General features: G+C 48.5%; 1 long non-coding RNA gene across 1 annotated transcript; it reads right to left on the bottom strand.

Moving 5' to 3' along the window:
- Window positions 1-1,024: 1,024 nt before the first annotated feature.
- LOC147004205 (uncharacterized) lies at window positions 1,025-10,016 on the bottom strand. The gene is made up of 4 exons (XR_015047228.1): window positions 9,959-10,016; window positions 7,407-7,595; window positions 6,388-6,501; window positions 1,025-1,320 (listed from the first exon to the last, which is right to left on the bottom strand). It is a non-coding gene; the product is annotated as an uncharacterized LOC147004205 (long non-coding RNA).
- Window positions 10,017-10,534: the final 518 nt, after the last annotated feature.

The following is a 10,534-nucleotide window of genomic DNA, read 5'->3' on the forward strand; positions in this document are numbered from 1 at the left end:
AAAGACAGAAGTAGGAACCACGAAGAGAAGTTGGCTTTCTCAGCTACTTTTCTTATATAGCCCAGGCCAACTTGCTTAGGAATGGTATCATTCATAGTGGTCTGGGTCCTCCTATATCAAACAGCAATCAAGACCCTTCCCCAATACATGGCCTAGGACCATCAGATCTAGGCAGTCCTTCAGTTGGGGTTCCATCTTCACAGATAACCCTAGGCTTGTGTCAAGTTGACAGCTGAAGCTGACCACAACACCTATTCACTGAGTTTATAGAGCTTAAATTAAGTAATACACACAGAGCACTAGCATAGGGCTAGGCATAGATGACACCCTGGGGGAAGGGGCTGGTGTCATTATATTTATTGAGGGCATTTCTATAAGATAGAGTCTTGGCAGTCACACTCTGCCAGCCTTTTCGAGTCTTGGAATCCTCTCTCCACTATTCATCTCAGAGTGAGTGACTCAGCCCTTCCCCTTGCTCTCTCCTGAGACTCTTCCTCCAGAAAGGGTCTCTGCCACATCACAGTCCCCTCCTGACTTGCCTTTACGAGACTTGTGGCATGTGGTGGCATCCCAGGCTTCCTTCACTCGTGCTTATGAGGACAACTGAGTCATACCATAGGAGGATCTGGGGTTCTTGGCGCCCCAGCACAGTCATGCTTTAAGGAGAAGGCACCCTTTTCCAGTGGGTAATCTGTGGACAGTGTGTCTTCGGTTGAGTGCACCTGAGGTGACCTTCCATCCTTGACCTTTTAGACTCTAAAATGAACTTGAATTTCAAACAGAGAAACACCTGTAAAAGGGTTCAGGCTTCTTGCTGTGTGTGTGGCTGTAGGGATCCCCATAGGGCGGCCAGGCAGAATCATATCATTTCTGAGTCACAGGGAAAGGCCCCTCTGTGAACGATGGGCCACTTAGCTCTGGTTAATGGCTCTGTGCTGCACAGACTTTAAGTACTTTCTTGGAATTGATCTTCCTGTGAAAAGCACTCTTTGGAGACAAGAAGCAACCACCAGCGAGCCTTAACTGAAATGCATGTTATCCAAGCAGAGAAACAACACAGGTGGAACACAGGCCATGAAGGAAACAGTCTCTACCAAGCTTGAGTAAGAGGCCTGTGCCCTGTGCCCCTGGCTGCCATCTTACCGGTTTCTGTCTCTTCATTCTGCAGAGCAGTGTGATGTCCTGCACCTCTGACCTCACTGTGCGATGCTCATGTGGTACTTCTAGCTCCTCTCCTTATTCCTGTTCAGCTCCCTTCTTGGAGAAAGGGGTAGCCTCCCACTCTGTGTTCATTCTTCCATTCACGCATCTGCGGAGAAACTGGCCCAGAGAGGAGACACTGAGTTCAAGAGGGTGCAGGAACCCTGATCGGCAGGAAATGTGACTATTTCATGTCTCATGAGACACAGCTATGGAACTGAGTTGACTCCTCCCAAACTCACATTCAGTTACCCACAAACCCAAGGAAGGCTCCACTGACCCATAGCCCTGTCTACCTGTGTTTGACAGGGCCAACTGTGCTCCCTCTATGGAGGGCTGGACATTTGACAAGGATGATATCTAGATCCCACTTTCATCCCATGAGTAGTGAGGCTACATTGTGATGTCAATTCTGTGGCCTCTCTGTGTAAGCTTGGGTATCAATTTCTATTTCCCCAGAGAGTCAGATCCTGAGAAAGGGCCTTGCCCTGCCCCTTTCAGCTATGTCCTGAGTCTTCATGGGGTCCCGAGACATCAATTCAGCTTTGACAGAGGCAGATATGTTTTCCCAGCATAAGGAGCCACAAGGACCCAGCATGGCCACCATCCATCACAACCCTCATCTGTGGGTAGAGAGTGAGCTGGGCAGGGGTTTCTGTCACCCTGTCACCATCACGACCCTCAGGTCTCTCTGTGTGGGCATTGTCTTGGTAAACTCTCAGATTGTCAGATGGGATGTGGGTGAATGGAAGATGGATGAATACCACAAGCTGAGGATTGAGGGCAGTCACAGAAGACCATCATCACAGATCCCAGAGTATCAACACGGCTTGCCTCACAGTTTGGTAGGTAGCTTGACAGGCCTGGACCATAGAGTAGCCCAAGTCTGAGGAGGGTTCTAGGGAGACAATATGGGCTCAATGTCAAGAGTCAGTGGCAGTAGGGGCAGAGTCAGGTATGCCAGCTTGACAGCAAGGAGTAGAAGACCTTTCTCATGGGGAATGGACAGAGGGTGTACACAGGGGTCTCTGGGGAGCCCTCTGGAAAGGGACATGGTATAGGTAGAAAAAGTCAGCTGCTCTGGCACACTATTTAGTGGCTGGGTTCTGGAGATGGAGGAGGTAGAGGCCTGTGTATAGAACATCTCAAGAGAGTATGTGTGGCAAACCGCAATGCCACTTGGGTGCTGATGTATCTGGGAAGGTGGAGGCCTAGGGAGGCCACTCAACAAACAAATGCAGAGGGAGTGGAGTAGGGAGGTAGGTCCAGACTCTAGAGTATGTGGGACCTGGTGGTGTGGCCAGAGTCTCAGGCAGGTGCTGAGGGTAATCTGAACGATCTAGCAGCTTCGGATCCAGGCCTCTAATAAGTTCCCTGATGTTGCCATTTCTGCCTATCCATTGTACACATGAGCCTTTGGCAGGACAAAATTCATATCCCAAACATAACAGCTATCAGAAGTCATACTGGTGTGCAGAGATAAGCTACCTCCATCTGGGTAGCTGGGGCATGGACCAGATTCTCTCCACACTCCGCACCTGGAGCAGCGCCCTTCAGTTTCCCTTCCTAGACAGTCCAGGAAGCCTGCCCACTTGAATTCTATGCACAATTACTAACCCAAGTAAGTGTTTAATTAAATTCTCATGACAGTCATGGTATTTTACCCAAATTGCTAACTGATGGTCTTGTGTTTTTGCCTGCACCCAGCAACCCCTGTGCGGAGATCTTCATCCAAGGCCTGCCAGCCTCTTTAAAGGATTCTTCATAACCAGCCATATTTGATAGCTGGAGTGCTCCAAGTAGACACAGTTCTCTGCAGACTGTGCCCAGTGGCTTGTGTCCAGGCAAGTCCCTTGGAGAACAGGGCTGGGCTACCACAGAATGTCTTCATGTGGCCACCATGGCCTCTGGTTCTATTAGATAATCTCTGACATTTATGTGGTGGGACCAATGGGATGGGGTAGGTAGATGTGGACCAGAAGGGGCTGATGAGGATTGAAGTGGGTGTGGCTGGAGGCCATAGAAATTCATCGTTGTCTCTGCAGACAGGATGGAGGGTTTGGTATATTGTGTCTTCTGCTCTTTAGTGGCTGGGATCTCAGCTGGAGATGAAGTGGGTAGAGGTCTTTTTATAGAGCATTTCTAGGGATATGCTTGGGTTTCTTAGGGATATGGGAACACCTGCATCTGTTAGCTGTTCTACCCCGACCTGGAAGACAGAGATGATGACCCGAGGTTTCAGGGTGCCTCCAGGGGGCTGGCAGCACGTGTCTGTCTTGTAACAGATACTTGTATCAGTCAACTGTTGGTGACTTCAGGGGGGGCTCAGAAGTTGGGGTGAGCAGAGGTAATGATTTGCTCCCCTAAACTTCCAGCCTCCCTGTTGCTGTTCATTTCTGAAGATGCCTTGGGCCCAAGAGCCAGCATCTTGGTGGGTAGACCAGATGGATGTGGTGCTAACTCTGCTGGAGATGAGAGGAAACTTGATTCTACAGACACTGGGAACAGGTGGGTGACAGACAGATTAGTCCATGGTTTCATCAACAGAACAGAGGGAGTAAGGTGTGTCTGGCAGACTGGTGGGGGAGGGACAGATCTTAATAAGTGGGTTGAAGATGAGTCTCTCAGTCCTGAGGAGAGGAGCAGGATCAATTGCAGGGCTCAGAGGGCCCTGGGCATCAGAGTACAGTGGTGGATGCCTTAATGCCCAACTACATGTTCTCTGTGCCTGCAGCAGACAGACAGGCTAATGGTGGAAAAGTGACAGGTACTGGGTGGCTGGTAGCTCGGACCTTGGCATGATCAGATTGGAGACAGCAGAGAGTCTGTGGGAGGGTCTGCCCATGACTGACTAAGAACTACTGGGAAGGCAGAGAGAAAGACAAAAGCTCTCTGAGGAAAGGCGTGCAGGCCAGACTGACAAGAGAAAAGGAGCCACTGAACTTAACCTTGGGAGATACTGAGTCTAATACTCTCTAAACTGCTATATAATCCTGGTTGAGTCACCTACTCTCTTAATCTGTACATCATCAGAACAAGGTCAACTTAAAAAAAAAAAACTCGACATTTGGCTTGGACTCTAAAGCATTCTGTGTGACACTTGCCGCTTCATTGCTTGGTCCCCTTTAACAGGAGCCAGTGGCCTTGAAGCTCCAGCTGCCTTCTGCCTGAGAAAGGCAAGCCAGCAGCAGGAGCTCCAGAGCTGACTCAGCAGCCTTCCAGAGCCCTCGTTATTCTGGGTCTGGTGGTGACAGAGCTGCTTGGTCCATTAGAGTCTGGCACTAATGTGCCCTTGCCCTGGGAGGTGTCATTACGGGTGGTTCCAGTGGCTTCTCCTGTGGGAAGAAAACGGGTAACAGGATGTGACCCTGACCCATGGATGAGAGGAGAGGCTGAGACAGCAAAGTTTTGTGCTGGGCTCAGCTCGTGACCAAGGACCAGAGTTATCAGCACAGTTTTAAGGCTCTGGCTGCCTCAACAGGCCAGACTCCCACACCTATCCCTGGTGTGTCCGTGAAAGAGACAGTGAGAAGCAGAAAGAGTTTTACTCAGGGTGGCTTCAGTCAGAAGAGGGACAAATGAAGGGTCCTGAGTTTGTCTTCAGGGTGTGTGTTCAAATAGGGGCAAGAGGTATGAATGCCTGAGTAGACCTGGTTCAGATGTGGTCCCATCAACGTGGTCCCATTATGGTGTCATCTCAGGTCTGTCCTACAAGGTGGTATTGTAAGTTAATCAATGAACAGACTCAGCTTCAAGGGAGTTGTCTTCATCCTGGGAGGTGGGTGGGGTGGTTCTGGGATGAGTAGAGGGACCAAACGTCCTACACTGATTCCCACTGGCCATGCCCTATCCCTCAGACAATATGGGTGGCTAAAGAGGGACTGCTAAATGAGGCAATCCTGGGAACTCAGGGTTCACCATGCCTGAGCAGGGCAGGCTGAGAATAAGAGAGAGAAAGTTCTAGGTGAAGGTTTTGGGAGACAAAAGCCACAGAGAGCTTCTTCTGTGCTAAAAGTGGAAATTAAAAATGGGAATAAAAGTGTGCCAATGAGTTTCCAAAATTAAGAAGTGTGAGGAATTCTTTTGTATATCTACTATTTTATAAGCTAATTTTTAGAAGTGTATATTATGTTAAATATATATTTATTTTATATATTCATTAGGTATATAACAAATTTGCTAGGTATATAATATATTCACTAGGTATATAATATATTCATTAGATACATAATATATTTTATATGCCATATATTAAATATGTATTAAAAAGGAATTTGAACACGGATGTATAGAAGTTAGGCCCGGTTTTTTCTCCTAGCCCAGTGCTCCCAGAAATAAGACTCAGCCTCAAAATATATTTACAAATACCTTGGCCATATAGCTAGGCTCTACTCTGATCAGATATAACTTAAAATATCCCATTTGTTCTAGCCTACACTCTGCCACATGGCTGGTTACTTGTTCTCACGTCTTCCTGGGCCATTCTGTCATTGCCTTGCTCTGTCCTAGAATTTTTTTTTCTCCTCCTGGACATTCCACCTTCTATTAACTGCCCAAGCCATAGGCCATAGGCTTTTTAATTGACAGGTGATGCATCCATATGATACACGAGATATTCTCTCTACACAGGTGCTCTGCGTGGGCAGACAATGCCTCTCTCAGAAGCCATGTGTGATTAAATGAAAATCTCAGTGGCAGATGTGTGATACCTCCATCACAGCTATTGGCCCACGAAACCCCAGAAGCCCCCAACCAATAGCACAGGGTACAGCCAATGCTCTATAAACTAGATGGTCAAGCCCTGCTGTGAAGATATAAGAGACTTTGACTCTAGGACATAGAGAAATTAAGCTAGAACTGATCTGAAAACTTCGTTTTTGCTGGACAGCTAGCAAAGAACTGGAAGGTTCTCTGTAGGCTGCTGGATTAGAAAAGCCATCAACAGTCTTCCCCAGTGGCATGCCACAACACTGACCTGCCGGTCAGGATTGCCCATGGTTACAATAGTGGCATGAAGGTTATGCAAACACCCAACTGCTTTTGAGATTAGATTTGAGACCTGCTCCACAGGGGGTCATTAATGTCTGCTACTGTACCCTTGGCCCAAAGCCCAAGGCTCACAAGGCCATAGGCTCTAGAGGAGAACCCATTATGGTTGTTATGCTAAATGACAGGTTGCCAAATTACCTTATAAATATTCATGTTTATCCTTACAGATCATGATGTCCTCAATTTTGGTCAGGGAAGCTTGCTTTTGCAGTAGGCAGGAGTTAAGTCAGAGATTCACAACTGGTCCAAGGTCTAGGAATAAATGATAGCCCTGTATCCAACCCCTAAGCTCCAGTGTTGAAGGGTATTAGCAGAAGAGATGTTGGGAAGAAGGTAAGAGCCTGTGTGTGTGTGTGTGTGTGTGTGTGTGTGTGTGTGTGTGTGTGTGTGTGTGTTTTGAAACACTGTCTTCTGGATATGACATGGCTGTTTGCACTCATGAACTCACTGCAAATGAAGTTACCTGTACACATGATCAAGCCAACAAGATCAGCCAACATTCCAGAAGGCAGCAGTGATGGAGTCAGAGGGTTAAGAAAAAAGGAAGGAAGGAAGGAAGGAAGGAAGGAAGGAAGGAAGGAAGGAAGGAAGGAAGGAAGGAAGGAAGGAAGAAAGGAAAAAAAGAAAGAGATAGGAAGGTGGGTGGAGGGGGGGATGTGTTGAGGGTCCCTGAGGAGAGTGGGAGGGAGACGTTGGGGGTGGATATGATTGAAATAAATTGTTTGCAGGTGTGAAATTCTCAAAAGATTAAATAAAAGATTTTTTTTGGAAGAAGAAAAACAAGCCCTTGAAATGAAACCAAGATCTAAAGTGCCTGGCTGCTGCATTTTATATCCCGAGTCATTCAATGAGACGCTAGCTGCCACTCTCTTAGTTCCAGAATCCTGCACTGCTGAGCTGGAGGGACCTTCACAGGCACGTGGCTCAACGCCTTCATGGTTATAGATAAGGCCACAGACACCCAGAGGGGTTAAGCAACTATCTGTGGTCACAAAGCTCATGACTGAAAGACTCAGGTCTTCTTAAAGCCCATCCCAGTGGATGACTGTCTGCCCAGAGCTTTTGCAGACTTAGAAAAAAATGCAAGGTGCAACTGTCTGTTGCTGGATTCAGGCAGGACAGCTGGCATGACCAGAGTCCACCTTGTCATGAGTCACCTGGTCCCCCTTCCTGGGCTTTTCCATTGACATCCCTGTGTAGGCAGATGGTATCTCAGGAGCTGTGTCTAGCAGAGCTGGAGATGTCTCCTGGAGGGTCTTATAGCTCTTTGATCTTCATATCACTGATTGTATAGGTGGTCTCAACCTCTGCCTTCCTTCTGGTCTCTGAAGTCAGGAAAGCAAACCCTAGGAATATGAAGATGGAGCCATGCATTGTATAACTAGAGAGCAAGGCCCAGAAGGGGCCTTCCAGGGCAAGCACAGACAGCAGGGTGAGAGGGTGGCTTACAGCCAGTCTCAGTTCCCCAACCACACCATGGGCCTTGCTGGCTGTAGATCCCTGAGCAGTCATTCTGTGGGACATCCTGGTTGGGACCATTAACATCCAAAGATCCAATTGTCACACAGTAGGAGCCCCTCCCTGGAGTAGAGTTGTCCTGCACAGGGTGAATTTGCTCTCTCCTCCTTAAACACAAGGCATGGGCAGTTGTCAGAGAGTGGTTGCGGCTTCTCCAAGGTCATGTTGCTGACTCATTGGAGATCAGGACCTGCCTCCCACCTCTTGGTACACAGGACAGAGGCTTTCATTTCAAATGGTTAGGGTCACATCGTCCTTCCTCCGTCCCTCTGTACCTTCAGTTGTGTGTGGACTGTTCTGGGGTCCCATAGCCATTCCTGCACTGAGCATTCTGTCCGGGACAATATGAGCAGTAGCTCACCCATCATCCAGTCCTGGACGCTCTAGTCTATCTGGGCTTTTCCAGAATAGCCTGCTCCTGCTTCCTTGGTTGGAGGCATAGGGTTGGGCTATCTAGTGTTCTCACATCTCATTGGCTACACTGTATCATGTGATTGCCTCTAGCTTCCCGGGCAAGGGTCGGAACATTTTAAGGCAGAAAAAAAAGTGTTATCCTCAACAAAATAGGGGTTTGTTGGTTATAAAACTGAGAGGTAACTGTCTGCAGGCCACCACCAGCCTTGGTCCGTTATTTCCCTGTTTCCATTGTGCCCTCAGATCTGCACAAGGACGCATTTCCTGTTGTGACCAGGAAGTAACAAGATGAGCCCTTGCCCAGGACCCCAAAGCATACAGTTTACCTCACCTCTCCAGCACCTGAATGTGGGGCCCCTCACACACCCTGCATCCTCCCACATATGTCCTCCTGTCCCCTCTGCTTGCTTCTCTCCTCCATGTCCCCTGTCTGCCTCTCGAGTGCCCAGTCCAGCTGGATGAACACATCCCAGTGACACCACGAGGGAGGGTGGCATCATCATTATCTTTTCGGACAGACCTGCTATGTTCAAGCCTCCTGTCAGAAGTCCACAGTCCAGACACCCCTCCTCCAGCTTCCCTTTCCTTTCTGGCTTCTTGCTTATGGGATGTTCATTAGTGTAACCTTGGTGGAGGACATTCTATCCAAATACAAACTGTGAGCAATGTGTGCCCCAGCTTGTTGTAACAGTCGATCATTCAGAAATACTCAAGAGTATAAAATCCCCCAAGGATCTTTGCCTAGTGTTACTAGCAACTTGAAACCCGACCTGTCTACACGTCCATCATTTAGATTAGTTGCCTAAATGTTGGCACATCTGAACTATCTCATACTAAGCAGCCATTAGAATGATTGAGTTTGGCCTCTAGGCTCAGTCTTGGGAACATGCCCATGATGTGTTTTTAAATAACGGAAGCTGCTCTTGGGAGGATACAGACAGCACAATAAAGATGCCCGTGTACTGTCTGTGCAGAAATGAATCCTGGGAAGATGGACACTTGTACTTGGAGATGCTCAGGAACATGTCTCAAGGGCTGAGTCCCTCTGCCCTCGTGGATTTCTCAGGGCCTTGTCCAAGGCCATGTGGATGCAGGGTCCTGTCCCTTCATGCCTTGTGATCAATGTTCCTTCCTCCCTGAATTGTTTCTGTTGGTAATGGTCCAGACACACCATTATTTCTCTAATCATTTACTCCAAGCAAATCCATAGCAAACGGCAAGGCTTCAGGCTTCCTTTGCCAACAAAACAAAAACACTGTCCTGCTGCCCCCTCTAATGTCTCTCCCCTCCCTTTCTTCTCACTCCCTCCCCTCCGCAAGGTCACCAGCAACCTTGGCATTTGGTCAACATTTAGTGACATGTGGCCTACTGGCACTTGGCATGGTATCTTATGCCTCCTGTCTGAGGTCTGTTCCCCTCTAACTACCCAGACCTTCCAGTGTCCTGTGTGCCCCAGGCCTCCCTCCTCCTCCCTCCTTCTGGCTCCTCCATCTGCAGGCCTGCCAGGCTCAGTTCCTCAGGAGACTTCCCCAGACCCATGGCTTCTCTTCTTTTACTTGTTTGCAACTCTCAAATTTAGAACTCAAGCTGGGCTTGGTGGTGCTGGCCTGTGATTCCAGGGAGCAGGAAGGCTGAGGAAAGATGATGGGGAGATTTGGGGAGAACTCGTGTTAGAAAGAGAGGTTGGGGGAGAGACAGAAGAGATAAAAGAGATGAGGGAGGTAAGGAGGAAAGGAAGGAAGGTGGGAAAAGGGCTGGAGCTGTGGGTGAAACTCACGGCAGAGCAAAAGCACAGTGGGTGCTTCAGGTTTAATAAGTGGAGGGGCGAACAAGCTGTAAAATAAAACAAACACCCAAATTACATCTCATCCAACCCCAACCTGATTCTGACTTCCAATTGCTATCCTCCCTCCTTCCCTCTCTCCCTCTCTCCCTCTTTGTCTCCCTCCCTCCTTCTCTCTCCCCCTCTCTCTTTTCTTTCCTCTCTCCCTCCCTCTCCCCCTTCTTGTCTCCCCCTCCTTGTCTCCCTCTCCCTATCCTTCCCTTGCTCCCTCCCTCCTCCCTAGCTCTTTACCCCTTCCTTTCTCTGAGCAATTGCCTCTGTCTTCTTTTCTCTCTTGCCTTCCCTTCTGCTTTCCCCTTCTCTCTACCCAAATCATATCTGGCCCTTATAAGTGTTCACGAGTAGGGGTGTGTGTGAAACAACCTGCAAATATGAACTATTTCTGATGGGCAAAGACGCCTAAAATCCCAGAGCGCCTGCGGCCCCTTCCCTGAAGAGCAGTGTTCTCCAGTGCCTGGCCAGTTGATTTTGATTTATAAACACGTTTCTTTCATGCTCCAACGCAACTCT

The sequence above is a fragment of the Mus caroli genome, unplaced genomic scaffold, assembly GCF_978045245.1.
Source record: "Mus caroli unplaced genomic scaffold, Mus_caroli_1 scaffold_6, whole genome shotgun sequence".
NCBI lineage: Eukaryota > Metazoa > Chordata > Mammalia > Rodentia > Muridae > Mus > Mus caroli.